Below are 5758 nucleotides of genomic sequence, written 5' to 3'. Positions count from 1 at the left end.
TTCTCTACAAGGAAATATTCCTCTTGCCCAAGGCACCAAGGTTAGTTTCCCACTACTATAAAGAAGCCAAAACCTTTAGAAAACAAGGTACGCACAATTAATCCTAGCTCTGGCACTCTAGAGTTGTGAACAAGAGATTTCTCTAACTTGACCGTCAGAGAGTATTTGGCCGGTACCACATCAGTACTCTTCGTAGGTTCTTCTTTTCAGTGTTGTGTAGGTGTTGCTTCGGTATGTAAGGGTTGTGCAACTAACTGATGATTTTCGGCATCATCATAATGAAACAAGAAATACTATTTAAACAAAATAGAGAAATGATAGAGAATTTATTGAAAGATGTATTTGAAAAAGTAGGTAGGTAAAAGTTAAATGTCACTGTTCACTGTTTAAACGATACAAAAATATGGAGAAGTTGTTGGAGATGCCCTTACTTAGCTAATTTTAGAGTAGTCTATTGGAAATTTTAAAAGGTTTGACAATTTTTATGGAGATTATCTTCCCAAGCCTTATACAACCACAAACTATAGTTTCATACTGGATGGTAAAGTTATAGTTATGAAGATTTATATTCAATTTATGAGTTCAATAAAAATATCATTGTGATAGAATATAATACCTAGAAGGATAGAAATTATTAAAATTCTATTTAATCTTATACAATGATTATGCGTGATTGGGGAAATCTACCAAAGTGATACTAAGAAAGTTCGTAGTTTGTCATCCAATAGAATAATGACCTTACGAGATGGAGGCAAAAATAAAACATCCATAACCTGATCTTTCCTTGTCTCATTACCATTCCTAGTAGATATGACATATGAGTCATAAGCATGATTAGTTCATTAGAAATTGGGGTAAGCGGCAAACTAATAGTTGAAGGGATTGTTTTAACATAAGCTCCAATATTTGCCGAATGATGATGTTTTGTTTTACACAATAAAGTTATTCTTAAAGGGGATTAAATTTTCCAATAACTTCTTATGAATAAAAAGTCTCTCCAAATTTACTTGGTCATTCTCTACTTTTTTTTTTTGTTTTTTTTTTTTCCAGATTTTCCGACACTTTTTCCTGGGCATAGTTAGTACACCAATACGCTTTTTTGCTAATGGGTCGTACACTTATATCTTTTGGAGACACAGATAATATTATCATTTCTTTTTAAAATTATTTTTTGTGCTTGAATGATAAACTTATTTATTTATTTTGTGAATGAATGATAAACTTTATTGAAACAACGACAAAGGGCACAACAGAAGACTATCCTCACAGTCACAGACTCACAGGCATGAATGAAGGATAGAGGGTCCAACAAAATCAAAAGTCAAGGCCCAACGAGTTAGATTTGCCTCTCTAAAAGCCCAGGAGAAGGAGAAAGCCTTCACTGATAAGTATCACTTTCTACACAAATCTTTGCTGATTTGCTAATTGGATGAGCCACTTGTTCAAGGATAGATAATATTATCCATTTATCCTTGAACAATGTTAGACCCATATAAAAAAAACTACACAATTTTTTTCATAATTGATTGAAATGATAAAGTAATTTGTGCAACATTATTTTTACATGAATCTACGTTGGTTTTATTGTAATTATTGTAGGCGAAACTATAATGTTAGTCTCTCAAGCAATTGGTCTCTTAAATTTAAAACTGAGTTGTATCAGTTTTTTTTATTAACTGTCATTAGTGGTGTTAACTATGTGACTAACGGAATAATGACTTGACATTTTTTTTAATAATGAGACATTTTTATTAAAAAATTATAATATAAATTTATGCAATTTGATTCACAACTCGGTACCAATTGCAAATTATAAGAGAATCCATCAGACTCTAGAGAGAGAGAGAGATTGTTCAAACAAACCAGGTGGTGAAGAGCTTGAAGAACTAGGAGAGAGCACCGGCGAGAATGGCCAACAAGAGAGGGAGATTCCAAGGGACCAACAAGAAGGACAGTGTTGTTGCTGTTATTGTTGATGTCGACTTTGTTTATTATGAGATGGAATGCCTCCCTGCCACTGCGCTCACCTCCTCCATCTCCGAATACCAATGGAATGGAATGACTTTGTTTATTATGAGATGACTTTTGTTGACTTGTTATATGTCCAATTCAACCTTTATATTTTTAAGTCCCTAAAAAAAAAATTAAAAAAAAAACCTTTATATTTTTAAAGAGAGAGAGAGATGTGAAAGACTAGTTTTTGCCAATACTTGTCAAACTTTGATGAATCCTCCCTGCTCTCCCAATACTTGTCAAACTTCTCTTTCATCGTTTTTGCCATTGAGTACAAAAAATGGTCCTCACTCCTAGAAAATAGGTCTATCTTTTTTTTAATCATATATATCTTATCAAAGAAAGTATTTGATGTCACATACAAGGAACCCGAAAACCTCTTTGTGGTATTATAAAAAAGTTTCAAAAACTTAACAAATTTTCTACAAGTCTCTTAATCATCCTCATTTGGAGGTCTCCTATCATAGTCCCCATCCCAAAAGTGTAGAATATAATCAAGATCTTCATATTCCATCCGCTTGAATGCATGTTCAAAATTTTCAGCATTTTCCAACATTTTATAAGTGGAGTTCCATCTAGTGGCCACATCCGAACATAGAATAGCCTTTGACTCTATTTTCACTTTCTCCACACACCTCTTGAAGGTTTGTAACCTATTTGGAGAAGCTTTCACATATCTAACCGCATGCGCACCCTATCAATTGACTTATTATGATGTTTTAAGCCATCGGTTACAATAAGATTCAGGATGTGAGCACAACACCTCACGTGAACAAATTCATTCCCCAAAACAGTACCTTTCCGCATATTATTAGCTTCTTTCAAGTAACTAATGACTACGTCATTTGAGGAAGCATTATCTACCGTCAAGGTGAAAATCCCCTCAATATTCCACTCTTCTAAACAAGATTCAACCATTTTGCCATTGGTTTTCCCCTTATGGTTATCAACAATACAAAAATTCAAAATTCTTTTATGTAGCTTCCAATCATCATCTATAAAATGACAAGTAAGACACATGTAATTAAAATTTTGTATTGAAGTCCATGTGTCAGTGGTAAGGCAAAGCCGACGGCCTCTCAAGGCATTTCTCAACTTATCCTTCTCTTCAAAATAAATCCGACTCACATCTTTAGCTACTGTGAAGCGAGATGGGATATTAAAATTAGGTTGGAAGACATTACAAAACCTTCTGAACCCTTGATTCTCTACAAACCTAAATGGAAGCTCATCCAATATGATCATCTCAGCAAGAACTTTTCTATCCACAACATTTGTAAAAGTCCTAGGCACTAGATTTCCCTCCTCTACATTCTTGGATAATGGATCTTGTCCATCATGCAATTCATTAAAAAGATATTCAGGACAATTGGGTGTATGGTTTTTAAAATTAGATGTCCCATAAATTTTGCTGTCAGCCATGTACTCCTTGCTACAATATATACATCTTGCTTTAGGTCTACCTTCCTCATCTATAAACTTCTCAAAGTGGTCCCAAACCGTTGATGGTGATTTTCTCTTATTAGGATTAGAAGAAGATATCACCTATGGTGGACGAGGAGGTCTCATAGTTGGTCTTGTAGTGGCAACATCAAGTTGTGTAGGCTCCATTGAATCCATGACCTAGCACTACACAAAACAAATCAATTATTAAACAATGCATTCACAAAAGAAAAACATAGAGATATGACATAATGCTCCAAACTGAAGATTAATTGGGTTTCGGGCTTCAACTATAGTTTATCCTAAATGAACCACTGAACTACAACTATTAAGCATTCTTTTAAGTTCTCAAACAAAGTCCAAACAATCAGCTAAACAATGATTCACAAAAGAAAAACATAGAGATATGACATAATGCTCCAAACTGAAGATTAAATGGATTTCGGGCTTCAACTATAGTTTATCCTAAATGAACCACTAAACTACAACTATTAAGCATTCTTTTAAGTTCTCAAACAAAGTCCAAACAGTCAGCTCAGCATGACCCTTAGTTATTGATTACATAGAGAAACACAAAGATACAGAGCTGCAACTGCATTAACTTCTTGCCTTAAATACTAAAAACCACAAAAATAAAGTAAATAAATAACACCAATCTACCCAGAGCCCCACATATAAGTCAAAAAATGAAAGTCCAACTTAAAACTCAACCACTAAATATAGAGTCAAAATCTTCTGTCTCACTTTTCCTGCTCCACTCTATACTCCACCAATAAAAATATGCCACGTGTTCCCCTAATTAATTAAATACTACTATTAATTAATAAAGGTAGCATTAATAAGTCAATAGTGATAGTATTTAATTAATTAGGAGAACATGTGGCAAGTTTTTATTGGTGGAGTATAAAGTGGAGTAGAAAAAGTGAGACAGAAGATTTGGGCTCCTAAATATAAAACCATTAAGCACATTCCTAGTATCCAATCAATAACTTTAAAACTAGATCTATCCCATACCATCTCTCACAACACAAAATGCCCAAAAATAAATAACTAAAACCAATACAAAAACTCCAATTTCCAAAACAAAACAAAAAAAACCCATAAACCATTAAATACCATTAAATCTAAATTGAAACCCACCCCAAGAAAAACCCAAAAAGGAAAGGTTGTGCAATATGGATTGGGAAGTGTAGTTACCAAAGTTTCTGCGACAATACAATGTCAAGTGGAGCCAAGCTTTTTATCAAACTCTTTCTTTATATGCTCTGCAACGTCTTTCTCCACACTGTGCTTCTCAAATGCCTAATCCAAAACCAAAAACAAAAATACATTTTCACATACCAAAACCCAAAAAGAGTCTTACAACAACCTTTAAAACAACATAAAACTAGTACTCTAAATCTCATAAAAAATGTGAAACAACATAAAACCTAGTACTCAAAATCCAATCATCTTTGTTTTTGACCAATCGTCTTAGCTAACCAAGAAAGAAAAAAGAGACCCATATGCAAAAGGCTAAACAGAAACTCTAGAAAGTTGTATTTTTTGGGGATTCATTCAAAAGGGCCACACATACAACACAAGCACATAATCAATACAACACTGTCACTATCAATACTTAACAATAAGCAAAAAATACCCATTAAACTAAACAAACCCACAAACCCATTAATAAGAAAAATCAAACAAATGAATGTGAAAGAGTTGACTGTGATGGAGCGGAAGAAACATTAGGGACTTACACACGTAGAGATAGAACAACAAAGAGTTGAGTTAGTTGACTGTGATGTTTTGTGAGATTGAGACTTGGGACTTGGGAGAGTAGTTGAGGGAGGCGGAGAGTAGGGTTTTTTTCAACAAAAAAAAAAATTGGGTTCAGAAGTGACAAATATATATGACCCGACGCTAACTCGAACCCAAAAATAAAGCTCGAAACCCGACTCGAATTTTTTCAGACCTGCCCAAAACTTATTGGGTCAGGTCGGTTGGGTTTTCGGGTGGGTCGGGTCCCTTGCTCAATCCTATGAAAGAGGACAAATCTGAGAGAAGAGAAGCAGGCAGGTTAGGCAGAGAGAAGTGGATTCTTTTGTGTTTTTGCTACAAAGAAACAAACAGAGAATGTTGAGACTTAAGAGGCGTTTCTACTATCTTTTCCCACCTTTTTTTTTCGCCGATTATATCTTATATTTGTACATACGTTTAGAGAAATTTATTTTGTGATTTTTAATATAAAAAATGCCATATTATTAAAAAATAATGTCAAGTTATTGTTTCGTTAGCTACATAAATAATACCACTAATA

At 33.9% G+C, this 5758-nt stretch overlaps 1 long non-coding RNA gene across 1 annotated transcript; it reads right to left on the bottom strand.

The window, feature by feature from the left end:
• Positions 1-3028: 3028 nt before the first annotated feature.
• LOC142633503 (uncharacterized) lies at positions 3029-5494 on the bottom strand. Its single transcript, XR_012843926.1, has 3 exons — positions 5199-5494; positions 4654-4758; positions 3029-3642 (listed from the first exon to the last, which is right to left on the bottom strand). It is a non-coding gene; the product is annotated as an uncharacterized LOC142633503 (long non-coding RNA).
• Positions 5495-5758: the final 264 nt, after the last annotated feature.

Source organism: Castanea sativa, chromosome 5 (assembly GCF_040712315.1).
Source record: "Castanea sativa cultivar Marrone di Chiusa Pesio chromosome 5, ASM4071231v1".
Taxonomy (NCBI): domain Eukaryota; kingdom Viridiplantae; phylum Streptophyta; class Magnoliopsida; order Fagales; family Fagaceae; genus Castanea; species Castanea sativa.
This window is presented reverse-complemented; position numbering and strand designations above follow the sequence as displayed.